General features: G+C 36.3%; 1 protein-coding gene across 31 annotated transcripts in view; it reads left to right on the top strand.

Moving 5' to 3' along the window:
- The window catches only part of TBC1D5 (TBC1 domain family member 5), a 682585-nt gene that overhangs the window by 54022 nt on the left and 615812 nt on the right, over window positions 1-12751 (top strand). For all 31 annotated transcript variants that reach the window (XM_016426458.2, XM_007505143.3, XM_056800296.1 and 28 more), the window contains one exon: window positions 6026-6088. The gene's annotated coding sequence lies outside the window, so the exon portion shown is untranslated. The remainder of the gene's footprint in view (window positions 1-6025; window positions 6089-12751) is intronic.

The raw sequence follows: 12751 nt of genomic DNA, 5'->3' as shown, positions 1-12751 counted from the left end.
GTTGGTGAAAGATGCTTTCCTAAATCTCTCACACTCCTTTCCTTTGACCCCATTGTCAGCCCTCAGGGTTTTTCTTCAGGCTGTGCAGAAACAGCAAATTACATTGTGTGCTTCCTGCTCACAATACCTCTCTGAGCCATTGCTTAGCTGCTGGCCTCCAAAGCATGGAGTTTGGGTTGCTTGCCTTGATGGATGTAATCTAACAAAGACCAGCTTTGGAAAATGTGAGCAAGTCTCTATACCTGCAAAAGGAAGAAGACACTAAGATGTGAACGAAAAAAAGTCTGCAGACCTAGTTTCCATGTGGTCACTTAGATCCTTCAGAGTGTGGACATTCTGTACATAGTGTCTTCTACAAAAAGTGGTGTCCAACTCATAGAAGTGGACTCCTGCTGGCAGCATATTGATTTAGAACACCTCATGGCTTTGAATTTTTTCTCTACATTTTTCTCTTCAAAGCCTCTACATGGCTTTGAATTTTTTATTTATTTTGTTAAGCATTTTCCATTTACATTTTAATCTGGTGCAGCCTGGTAGTTTGATACTTATGGAATAGAACATAGCCCCCTTTCCTGGCCACCACTCCTTTAATTATATCTGGTCAGCTGCCTCATTACAATTTTGATCCCTACTGCTTATATTCTAGACTAGCCTAATGATTCAGGTTCAAGTTCTAAAATGCAACTAACTCTGTGGCCTCCAAGAATCTGCTTTGTAAAAAGTCCTGAAGATTGTTTTCCTTCTCCCTTCACTGTCCAAGAAAAGTGGGCAGCAAACTTGTAGATGTGCCTTCTGACTAAGTTTCCCTAGGAGTTCACAGGTTTTGGCCCTTTTAAAGGGCCAGCTTAGTTTACCTTTCCTAGAGTTACTGTTGAATAAACAAACGAGGGGTCCCCAGGACTTGATTTTTTAAATATTTTGATGTGACTTTTGGCATCTTTCCTTAGTTCTTTTATTTCATTTATTTATTTAAAAACCCTTACCTTCGACTCAAAACTAAGCATTGGTTCCATGGCAGAAGAGCAGTAAAGGCTAGGCAATATGGGTTAAGTGACTTGCCCAAGATCACAGAGCTAGGAAATATCTGAGGCAAGGTTTGAACCCAGGACCTTCTGCCTCTGAGCTTGGCTCTCTCTACTTACTGAGCCACCTAGCTGACTTTTGTGCTTTGTGAACCTTAAAAATTCTCAGACCCTACTTCATAAGGTTAGGATTGTAAACCTTAAAAAATTCCCAGACCCTACTTCATAAGGTTGGGTTAAGACCATTCCCCACTTTAAACAATGAAGTAACTTAGATCAGGAATGTGAGACTTCTACTTAGATCAGGAATGTGAGAACTCTACTTCACCATACTTAAGCATGCCTTAAGGGAAGATAAAGTTGTAAACTCTTTGCTGAACAATGAAAAGTACTTAAACCCATACTTATAATAAGGCAAAAAGTTCTTAAGCTGTGCCTATTTTTAGAACTAATACAAAGGGGTGCTAAGTACCTATACAGGTCCTGCAACTTGTGAACTTACAAGGAGCAAAGAGGTGAGAACTTACTCAGAGATTCTAGTCTACTCAGGTGTGGACTAAGAATGGTCTGTCCTTTGAAAAATGCCTACTGTGATTGGTAGATGGGAGAACTTAGGGGAGGTGACATAGGAGAAAATTCCCTTTATAAGGAGAGGAAAATCTGAGAACAAAGATGCTCTCTTGAAAACAGTCTCTTGAAGACAGTCTGAGGGAGGCTGACTCTGGAAGGAACTCCCTCTGAGGAGACTCAGTCCCTCTGAATCCTTGCTTGGACAGATCTTGTGGTGAGTGATTAAGGACTGACTGATCTTTCTCTTAAGGCTTAGGCCTGGGTTGGCCAGGGCTGCCCTGGGCTGGCCTATCCTTTTCTCATTATTTCCTTTTTCTCTCTTTCTTTCTTTAATTCCTCATTGTATTAATTAATTAAAATCTCTATAAAACCCAGTTGACTTGGGTATATTTAATAATTGGGAATTTTTCCCTGGTGACCACCTTATATATTTGATTTTGAAAACAAGACACTGTCTTGAAAACATAGTTTCTGTGGTCACAATCTACTCATCCACTCTTTTATCTACTACAATTTAAGTCTTCCACTATTTTAATTATTACAGCTTTCATATTAAAGTTGGATCAGCCAGTCTGTGTTAGCGGGGAAGATATTTTACATGTCAGAAAATTACTGATCAAGTTTAGCAGATTTTTAAAAATGCTCTAGGAAGTGTAAGATTAGGCCTGTTTACTTGTCTAAAAGAGGAGGAGTATTGTTGAGAAATGACTTGGTTTTTAAAAATATAATTGTCAAAGAAAATGGGGGACAGTTTGGATTGTATTTTTAGCTGCAGACTTGGAATACTACACAGAAGGCACTATATAGACTTGGCAGTTGGTGAAGAGGTAAGGCTTACGTTGAAGCAGACGCTCACTTTGTCCAAAAGGAATGGTTCTTTCTAAAGCAAATTCCAAAGTATGAGAGATAGAATTCAGTGATGTGATGATATTTGTGGGTTCCTCCAAGTAACTGAATGTAGCTACTCAAATGAACAAGCAATTCACTTGAGTTTGTTGAAAACATAGCAGTTTCTCCAAAAGATACCCTTAGTTTAAATTTATTCCATTTTTCCTTATCTTAATACTGAAAAGGAATTAGAAATTTACTTGATACTAATTTAGTAAGAAGCAAATTGGCTATCCTTTAAAGATGATTTAAGATATTTGAATTGAGAAGTTTTAATATTCTTTTGACATATAAGTTGCTTAACTTTCAAGTTCATGACATCTAGAAGATTTTTGGACTTGTAAGTTGTTTCTGTATAGTCTATCATTGTGTTTAGGTTATATAGATATCATGTGTTGAACCATACTTAAGTTTTCTTCTTCCAGATTGTCACTTAAAAGTTCATTGATGTTTCCAATCAGTTATTTTATCTTTAACCTTTTGCAAAATTTCACTTTGGATTCATTTTTCTCTTCTGCTAATTATTTCTCTTCTATATGCCATAAATTTTATCATTTGTTTCCTCTTATGGTTTTAGGATTCTCAGTTGTTTTTCACATTGGGAGATTTTTGCTCTGGTTCCATGTTCTCTTAGGATTTCACAGGATTCCCTGCCTCATCAGGTATAGGTTCAATTTCTTTTGTCTTGTGATATTTGCTTTCGATGTTAGCACTCATTCAGATGGTTTGATGGCCATCTGCTTGGAACCACTGCCCGGTATTGATTCTAAGGTGGAAGGTAAGGGTTTAGAAAAAATACACTTTTTTATTGGCCTCAGTCCATTCCCAGAGCAACTTCTGTCTCATGATAGAACTGACCCCAACAAGGTGTCTGTCCTCTTTCTTTCAGGCATGTTTTGGCCCCACAGCCATGCCAGTGCCCTATTCTGGTTCCTTCTGTCTTTTAGCTCACTAGCTGAGCCCTGAAACTCTGCTGACCCCCAGTCTCACACCTTCATCTGCTTTTCAGACACATTGAACTGACTGTGCAGTGAACATCTTAAATTCCCCATGTCCAAAGTAGAATTTTCTAGCGTTCTCCCTAAATGTTCCCTGCACCTGACTCCCCTATTTATTAGTGGAGGGAGCAGCACCTTCCTCCTAGGCCCTCAGGCTCATGGCCTGGGAGTTAGCGTGGACTTGTGGCTCTCTCTTATCTCACATGCCCAAGCTGCTAGCAAGTTGACCATTTTCCCTTTGCTGCATCTCTGGAATACACTGCCTTCTGCCCTCTGACATTGCTCCCACTCTAAGGCAGGTGCTTGCCACATCAGAGCTGGACTATTATATCTTCTGGGGGTCTGCTTGCCTCAAGCCTCTCCCCACTCCAGTCCATCCTCCATTCAACCACTAGAGTGATTTTCCTAACCCACAGAACTGATCATGTGACCTGTCCATTCTCAGTCAGGGGCAGCTAGGTGGGGCAGTACCAGCCGTGATGCCAGAAAGACCCGAATTAAAGTCCAACTTCAAACACTAGCTGGGTGACCCTGGAAAAGTCACTTGACCCTGTTTGCCTCAGTTTCCTCATCTGTAAAATAAGCTGAGAAGGAACTGCTATAGTGTCTATGCCAAGAAAACCCCAAATGGGTCATACACAAGTGTTTTATATGTTGATTGATTGATCGTCCTAGTTAAGGTCACCTTCCCATTACTGTATCTTCCCTTCTCCCTCATGGAAATTGGCTGAATTGAATTTGGCTGCTTATTGCTACAGAATGGTGGGGTGTGAGGGCCAGGACCAAGTACCCAGACAGACACTGCCCAAGCAGGGTTTGTTGATTGGCTTAGGTTGGGTTGTACTACCTTCTTGTAGCTTGAGGACTGGTGGGGGAGGATGTGCTAAGTGAGTCTTGCTCCTAGGAGTTAGTCTCTCTGCTAGTCAGTGTATGGGTTGTTCCCTTGATAGTCTTCCTCTTGGCCTGGTTTGTGGAGATGGCTGCAGTGAGCATGATTCTGATTTGGGGACATTTCAGGGGTTTATGAAGGCTTGAGAGAATGTCTGATCTTCCATTTTGTGTTTGAGTGACCTGGAAGGCTAATTAACTTTTAGAGCCAAAGAAATTAACTTCTTGTTCACTGATTTATGGAACACTTTAAAAAAAAATGCCCATTTTACTTGACAGTGACAATACATATATGCATATAGAGAGATGTAGATAATTACATATAGATAACCAGTTTATATCCAACCATGATCTGACTAAATTTATTTGTAATCTGATGTAAATAGCCCTAAATAAGAATTTTGTGAGTAGATTTCAGAGCAACAAAAGTATTTTAAAATCAAACAGATTTCTAAACTCAAAAACACTGAGTTAGTTTAAAAAAATAGCTATTCAGTTACGGATTATGAAGTTTTTTAGCATTCTTGGGGAGGAGATTGATACTGATATTGAGAATTGCTTCTTGTATTTTTTGTTGTTGCATTAACTGTTTAGACGTTAGAGCAATCTTGATATTGATGCTAATGTTACAATTTAAAACAATATAAAAAAAGGAACATTTATGCCTTTACGCTTTCCTGAGGTATGTACTTCCCTTAAAGTTCTAATTTTCCTGGTTTTTACATAGAGGTAACCCTGACTTCTAGAAGATTGTGCTTATAAAGGGCAGGTGACCAAGAAACAGTTATAAAATACCTAATGTGTGCCAGACACTGAGCCAGACACCAAACAATAAAAGGCAAAAGTGAAATCTGGAAAGACCACTAGAGGAGCTCTGATAATAGACTTTGTCTGTTTTCTGATTGAGAACCAGCCTAGTTAAATTCAAATATTGTCATCCTTAGGATGGTCAGCAACTGCAACTCAAAAGACCTTTAACATGAAGAGAAATGTAATCTGCACTGGTGGAGGGAATAATCATACCAACAAATTCACAAAATTAGTTTATTGAGGCATAGACATTTCATGTCCATTAAATGTGTAAATAAACTCCATTTAGTGTTCTGCCTTGGCCTTCAGAAAGTAATATCCCTATGGATTTCAAGAAAACTACAATGGGTACTGTTATAATATATTAAAATAAATGCAGAAAGAAGGCAGCTTCATGGAGTCATTGATTTTTTGACCCCTCTTGGTATTATTATTGAATTTGAAGTATAGTGTTCTAATTAAATTCCAAGTGTATTCAGATTGTAGAAATTAAGTGATCTCACTATATTCTTTCAAGGACTTTGAGCTTCTAAAACCAAGGATAGCATTAGATGTCAGCCAAACATTTTGTCCTTCTCAGTTTTTGTCTTTGCATCTGAAATACTGCCAGTTGCACAGATTGTGTGTCAGTTTAAATACAAGAAGCAGGCCTCAATCTGCTTGAACTCGTTCCACCAAAGACTTCTAAAACTTTAGGTAGTTTGCAAGTAGTAATGGTTGTTTCACATTAAGTTGCTTTGTAGAATTATAAAACAGATTTTCTTGTGCTTTCAAAAAAAATGTCATCCACTAATGAATGAGATGCCATCTGTAATAATTAAGGTTATTCTGTTTGTTCTTTCCCTGCAGCAAAACTTCTAAAGATTTGGAGAAGATAGAAAACAACCCAAAAGGCTAAAGCACTATTGTAATGTAAGTACCACTCTGGGTAAAAAAAGTGAATTAAAAATCTTATAAAGATGATGTCCATTTGTTTGGAAGGAAAATTTGTTAATAGAGATAGCTATGTGTATTACAGGGAAGAATGTATTTTAACAGTCATATTTAATAATTTATAAGAAATATTCATGAATTCTTGAAAAATTTGAAAATATGTTCTTAGTCCAATAAGGATTTCACCAATAACAGTGAAAAATATTCCTGTTTATAACAAGGATTGATTTAGTTTATATACATTTGCTTATTTAAAACTATCAGAATTTAGAAAATCATTGTAGTTTTGCAGGTTGTCATTTGTTTTGGTGACTTATTGTTTAGGTTATTTTGCAGAATTATTTATTTGCTGATTTATTTATGTATTTCATTATTTATTTATTTGATTATTTAGTAAATTATTTATCTGATGAATTATTAATACATCTTCATGACATGCTTTAAATTATTTATAACTTAATTTTGAGTTTATTGCTTTTAGACGCTGCATTGTTACTGACTAGTTTTGATTTTTTTCTTTCTGGTTCTTAAAAATTAAAGTATTAGCTCTAAGGCAAAAGTATATTCATTGCAATGCCATAGATTTTTTTTTTATTGAATGATTTACAAAGGTGATAAAATTTTAGTTATGTTTAGTTTTGCTACAGAATATACCTGTTAAGGTTTTACTAGTGGTCCAGTATATGCAAATCATACAAGCATTTACAAATGACATGTCAACCATTTAGGAAGGAAGTTTTAACATACAAGGCCTTTTTTCTGTCTTTGCTTTGTCCACACTCTGGAATAGTCCAGATATGTTTAGGCCTTTGGTGTGTAAATCCTGAGTGGTTTAGGAATTATTTAAAGAAAAAAAGAATTCTGAACTCCATTATGCATTTTTGGAGGTGAGGGGGAACCTCATGTTTAAATAGATTCAACTATTTAAAAATATCTGTCATAGAATGCTTAAATAGTCATAATAACTTCTATTTAAATCACTTCTTATATTCCCTGGATATGTAGAGTTCATATTCTTTTATCTTAATGGAATAAATTGGAAGGAAAATATAGAAATGTAAATCAACAATTTGTATCACTAAGTTGTAACTCTTCTGATTTAACTATTTGTATCTTTTTGCAGAGCTACTTCATTAGCTAGTTTCCTCTTTCATTCTACTACACTCCCCAAAGTAGTAGAATGATGAGGATATCTTAAAGTGCTGTCACTTCAGTTTGTGTAAAAGAGTGTCAGGTGTCCAACATGGTCTTTATTCTGTTGGCTTGAAGTGAATTACTGTATAACTTAAAAATTTTAACATTGTAGAATGAATCCTCATTGTGCAGCCCAAGTTGGGATGCTATTGAAATCCAGTGAGAACGGTCTCTGTAGACAGGTTTCACTATAGGACTGTAAATTATGCATGTGTATATCCAAATTCCTTATTTTGAAATATTGAATTTATGAATATTTAATTGGCATCTTGCTTTAGTATCTTCACATGCTTGCCTTAAAGAAAGCATTTTCATTTGATTTATATACATGGACTTAAGTGTATGTACTATATATAGATCAGTGATTTTCATGTCTATTCTATGTATTGACAATGAACAGCTTTAGACAGTATTTAATTATAGATTTTTTATGTAATTTGCTCTATTTTGGCAAAGTTGGCTGCTTTGGAAGACTATAAGACTTATAAAGTGTCTTCTCTATTCTTGTGATATTGGATCAGACTTTTGCTGAGTGATGTGTCTGACCTAGTTAATCAAGAAATATCATAATTGAATGTCTCTTGTTGGGTAATTACTGTGGCTCCAAGAAATACTTTGTAGGAAAGGATCTCTATTTGAAATCCTCACTTTGTAGAATCAAAATAATTTTTAGGATACATAGATAATTTCATAGAGAGTGTGATAGAGACCAATATTAGAATGAGGAAGACCTGGGTTTCCACTCCTATCTCAGTTCAGGCATCTACTAGCTGTGTGACAATGAGAAGGTCATTCAACCAATCTCTTAGTGAGTTAATATGTAGAGGGTTCAGTTTTTGATTAATCCTTTGCCCAGAAATCCTACAATATAATCAAAAGGTGTTAATGAGGTATGAAAACTGTAAAAATGGACCCATACAAGAGGTGCTATGATTATTGTCATTAACTGTAATGATGTGGGTAGCTGGGTACCTCAGTGGATTGAGAGCCAGGCCTAGAGATGGGGGTCCTAGGTTCAAATCTGATCTCAGACACTTCCCAGCTGTGTGACCCTGGTCAAGTCACTTAACCCCCATTGCCTAGCCCTTACCACTTTTCTGCCTTGGATCCAATACACAGTGTTTTGTAAGTAAGTAAGGGTTTAAAAACCCCCCAACAATAATGAAGATGATGATAGCTAGTATTTTATAGGGCTTTAAGATTTTTCAGTGCTTGGCACAGTATAGTCTCTCCTTTCATTTGACTCTCATAACAACCTGTTAGATAGGTGGTATTATTCCCATTTTATAGTTGAGGAAATTGGCTGAACCAGGTTCAGTGACTTATCCAGAGTGCTGAACTTAGACTGAGTTGAGAAAAGAACAACTCAGTTGGTTGAGGAAACCAAGAAGCTGTGCCCTGGAGCTAAGTATTGGTCAAATTTTGGCAGTTCAAGGGTACAGGAACATCACCAGCTTGAAACTCTTTGTGCTAGAGATCTCCAAAAGGGAAGAGAAGGGATTTTCTTTCTCTTCCCCTTTTCCTAACCAGTGGATTGAAGTGGAGTAGTAGGAGACAGTGCATTCAGCAGGAAGCAGAGATACTCTAGAAGGGGCACTTAACCTCTGTCTGCCAAGCACCTACCCCATTGAATTACTGAGGATTAGATGAAATGATTATAAGAGTTTAGAATACTTTTTCATGTACTTATTGACAGTTTTGATTTCTTTATCTGAAAATTGCCTATTCATGTCCCTTGTCCATCGATCAGTTGGGGAATAAGCCATTTAAATGTTAACAATTAGCCACTATTATTTTCTGGGTCTTGAGTAATAGATAAGTTGCTCTTCTATTTTAATTTCCTCACTGGATACTCCCTACATTGATCACATGTCTAATTTAGTAAAAATGAGACCACAAACATTCTAAACTACATATGTTATATAGTTGTGTACCATAAACTTTAAGTAATAGTTGTATGGCCGAATGCCGTTAACAAAGTGAGAGACTTAGTATTCTGTAATCACAGTTTATTGAATATTGAATAAAATAGAAAGAATACTAGACCTAACAATACACTTGACAGATTTTCCTCTAGCCACCTCTTTGTTTTCTTTGTATTTCTCAACTAGATTTTTCTGACGTGGTTAGAGAAAAATTGACCCTAATATAGCCATGTATGAAAAAGGAACAGTAGTAGAAGAGGTGTTATATGCATGTTTCTTGAACTCAAGGTCATTAAAGAAGATTAAGTCCTGAGTTCATCAGTTCAGGTAGCTTAGCAGTCTCTGAAACTCTGGATCTTTTTTCCTTGTGGCAGTACTAACTTCCTTCCATGTCACTGCTGCTACTCTTGCCTTGGAAGCTCTCCTTACAAACTATGACTTCTGGATAGTGGTAGTAGTGGTGTAGGGCCCCTTCATAGGGTCTTCTAACACCCTCAGGCACTATTTTCTTTCTCCCTGAAGTCCAGATTAGTAGGGCCGTAGAATGAAGTAAAGAAGGGGACCCAGATATTGTCCCATTATCTTATCAATTGCTTCTGTCATGTTGTAAATATGAAGCTGCTGAGACTCCAGGGTAAGGAGAAGAGCTGATTATTCTATTGAACTGCTTATTCATCTCCCTTGACCATTTGTCAATTAAGGAGTGATTTTATTTCTTATAAATTTGTTTTAGGTCTTTGTATATTTGAGAAATTAGACCTTTGTCAGAGAAATTTGTCATAAAATTTTTCCCCCAGTTTGTTGCTTCCCTTCTAATTTTGGTTGCATTGGTTTTGTTTGTACAAACCATTTTAAAATTAATATAATCAAAATTATTCATTTTACATCTTGTAATGTTCTCTGTCTCTTATTTGGTCTTCTCATTATTTCTTATAGCACAAAATTATTCCCTCATAATCACATGTTCAGCCTTTCCCCAGTGGATAGCTAACCTCTCAATTTCCAATTCTTTGCTATCACAAAAAGCCGATAACGATATTTTTGTACAAATAAATATATTTCCTTTTTTTAATCTCTCTCAGATGCAGACCTAATAGTGGTATTGCTGGATCAAAGGAGATGTTTTAGAATCCTTTGAGTATAGTTCCAAATTGTTTTCCAGCATTATTGGATTAGATTATAACTCCACCAACAGTACAGTGGTGTCCCAATTTTCCCACATTCCCTCCAACATTTCACTTAGGGTTTTCTTGGTAAATATACTGGAGGGATTTCCCATTTTCTTCTCCAACTCATTTTACATTTTACAGATGAGCAAACTGGGGCAAACAGCATGAAGTGACTTGTCCAGGGTCACATAGCTAATAAGTTTTCAGGCTAGATTTGACCTTGGGAAGATGAATCTTTCCAACTTCAGTTCTGGCACTGTATCCAATAAACCACCTAGTTGCTGACCCTAATAATTTCTTATGACACAGTAATGTTCTATCTCATTTCATTTATATATTAGTTTAGCTTTTCCCCAGTTAATGGGTACCCACTTTTTCTAGTTCTTTGCTATTACACACAAAGAATTTGCTAATAATATATTGATATATGTGAGATTCTTATTTATGCCTTTAGCCTCTTTGGTATATATGCCTGCCATTGGGATCCCAGAATAGTATAAACAATTTAGTTAGTCTTCTTGCATACATTTTAAAATGATAAGCAGAAAAAGTTGGATCAATTCTTAGTTCTGCCAGCAGTATATTAATGTTCTTGTCTTTCTGTGGCTTCTCTAACACTGATTATTTTGATTTTGAATATCTTTGCCATTTTGTAGGGCTTGAGGTGAAAAACTTCAGGCTTGTTTAAATTTGGATTTATCTTAGTAGTGATTTTGAAATTATTTTTATATGTATGTTTATAGTTTATAATTCTTTTGATAGCTGTTAATATATTTTATTGGTTATTAATTAATAATTGATTTAGTCATATAGTTGTGTCATTCTATTTTTCACATATCTAAAATATCTGATATCAATAAATGATATTCATTCAAAGATTTTTTCCACATCACACTTAATCTATTTACACTGATTTTCTTTAGGTTAAAGCCATTAATTTTTGTAGTTGTTCATTTGTTTCAGTTGTGTCTGACATTTTGTGACCTGATTTAGGATTTTGTTGGCAAAGATACAGAGTGGTTTGCCATTCCTTCTCCAGCTCATTTTACAGATGAGGAAACTGAGGCCAAGAGGGTTAAATGACTTGGCCACAGTCACACAGCTAGTAAGTGTCTGAGGCTGAATTTGAACTCAAGTCTTCTTAAGTGCATGGCTGGCACTCTATCCACTGTACCATCTAGCTACCCATTAAATTTTATGTAACTCTAATTGTCATCTCTTTTGTTGGGTTAAGAATTCTTTCTCTAGCTATAATTATGAAAGAAATTCTTTTTGCCCTTTAATTTTTGAATGATAAGATCTTTTCATTTGAAGCTTATTGTTGATATTTTGTGTAAGACCCTGGTTCAAACCTGGTTACTGCTAAATTACTTTCTAGTTTCTCTAGTAGTTCTTGTCATATAGGGAGACCTTCCTCTAAAAATTCATGTTCTTGGGCTTATCACACTGTGGACTGCTATTTTGGATTTCTTATTATTCTGGTTTAACTGACTTGTTCTACAGATCTACTTTTATATTGCCTTTCTTTAAAAATTAATACCAAATAGTTTTGATGATTTTGATGTCTTGTAAGATGATTTGAAGTCTTGTAATGATATTTCTTCTTACTCTTTCTTTTATTTGAATGATTGAATAAAAACACTTTAAGTGCTTGCTGTGAGCAAAGCACTTAGAGGGATATGAGACCCCCACTGTGCTGACCATCATCTCCCTGTAGACCCTGCTGGAGACATCCCTAACCCTTAGAGTCTTGGAAATAAGTAGCTCCCTGTGACCTCAGTCACCATCCTGGGAAGCCAGTCTCATGGAGTATTAATCCCTGTGTGCTGATTGCTGGTGACACAAATAAAACAGTAAGACAGCTTGCTCTCCAGTAGCTTCCGCTTGAATGGGGAAGGTTTTAGCTGCGCACCTGATGGAAAGGCCCTGTGACCTTTAGGGTCCAGCCGAAAAGCAAATATGAATGCCTTTCCTTTCAATTCCACTGATAAAATTGTATCAGATTTTGATGTTGAACCATTTGACCTTATCAAGGACTTTGGGGCAAGAACTTTCTTTTCTGGGCTGTTAGTAGCAGGAGTCCCAGTGTAACAGTTAAAATTAGTTTCTCTCTTAAAAGTATTTTATTTTATGAGGTTTATTAAGGATTAAGAATTTAAAAATATACAAGTAAGAAAAGCATGTCCCTAGGTTCAGAGAGCCCATTCACCACCACTCACATCTTGCCTGCTAGTTGGGGAGCCCTGTCTCCTTGAAAGCAGAAGTAGGAAGAGGGGCTGGTAGGCTTTACAACCAGTTTAAATAGAAATTTTTGATCTCGCCCAGGTGAGGATCTCAGTGAGATTACAAAGCAT

This window comes from Monodelphis domestica, chromosome 5, assembly GCF_027887165.1.
Source record: "Monodelphis domestica isolate mMonDom1 chromosome 5, mMonDom1.pri, whole genome shotgun sequence".
Taxonomy (NCBI): Eukaryota; Metazoa; Chordata; class Mammalia; order Didelphimorphia; family Didelphidae; genus Monodelphis; species Monodelphis domestica.
This window is presented reverse-complemented; position numbering and strand designations above follow the sequence as displayed.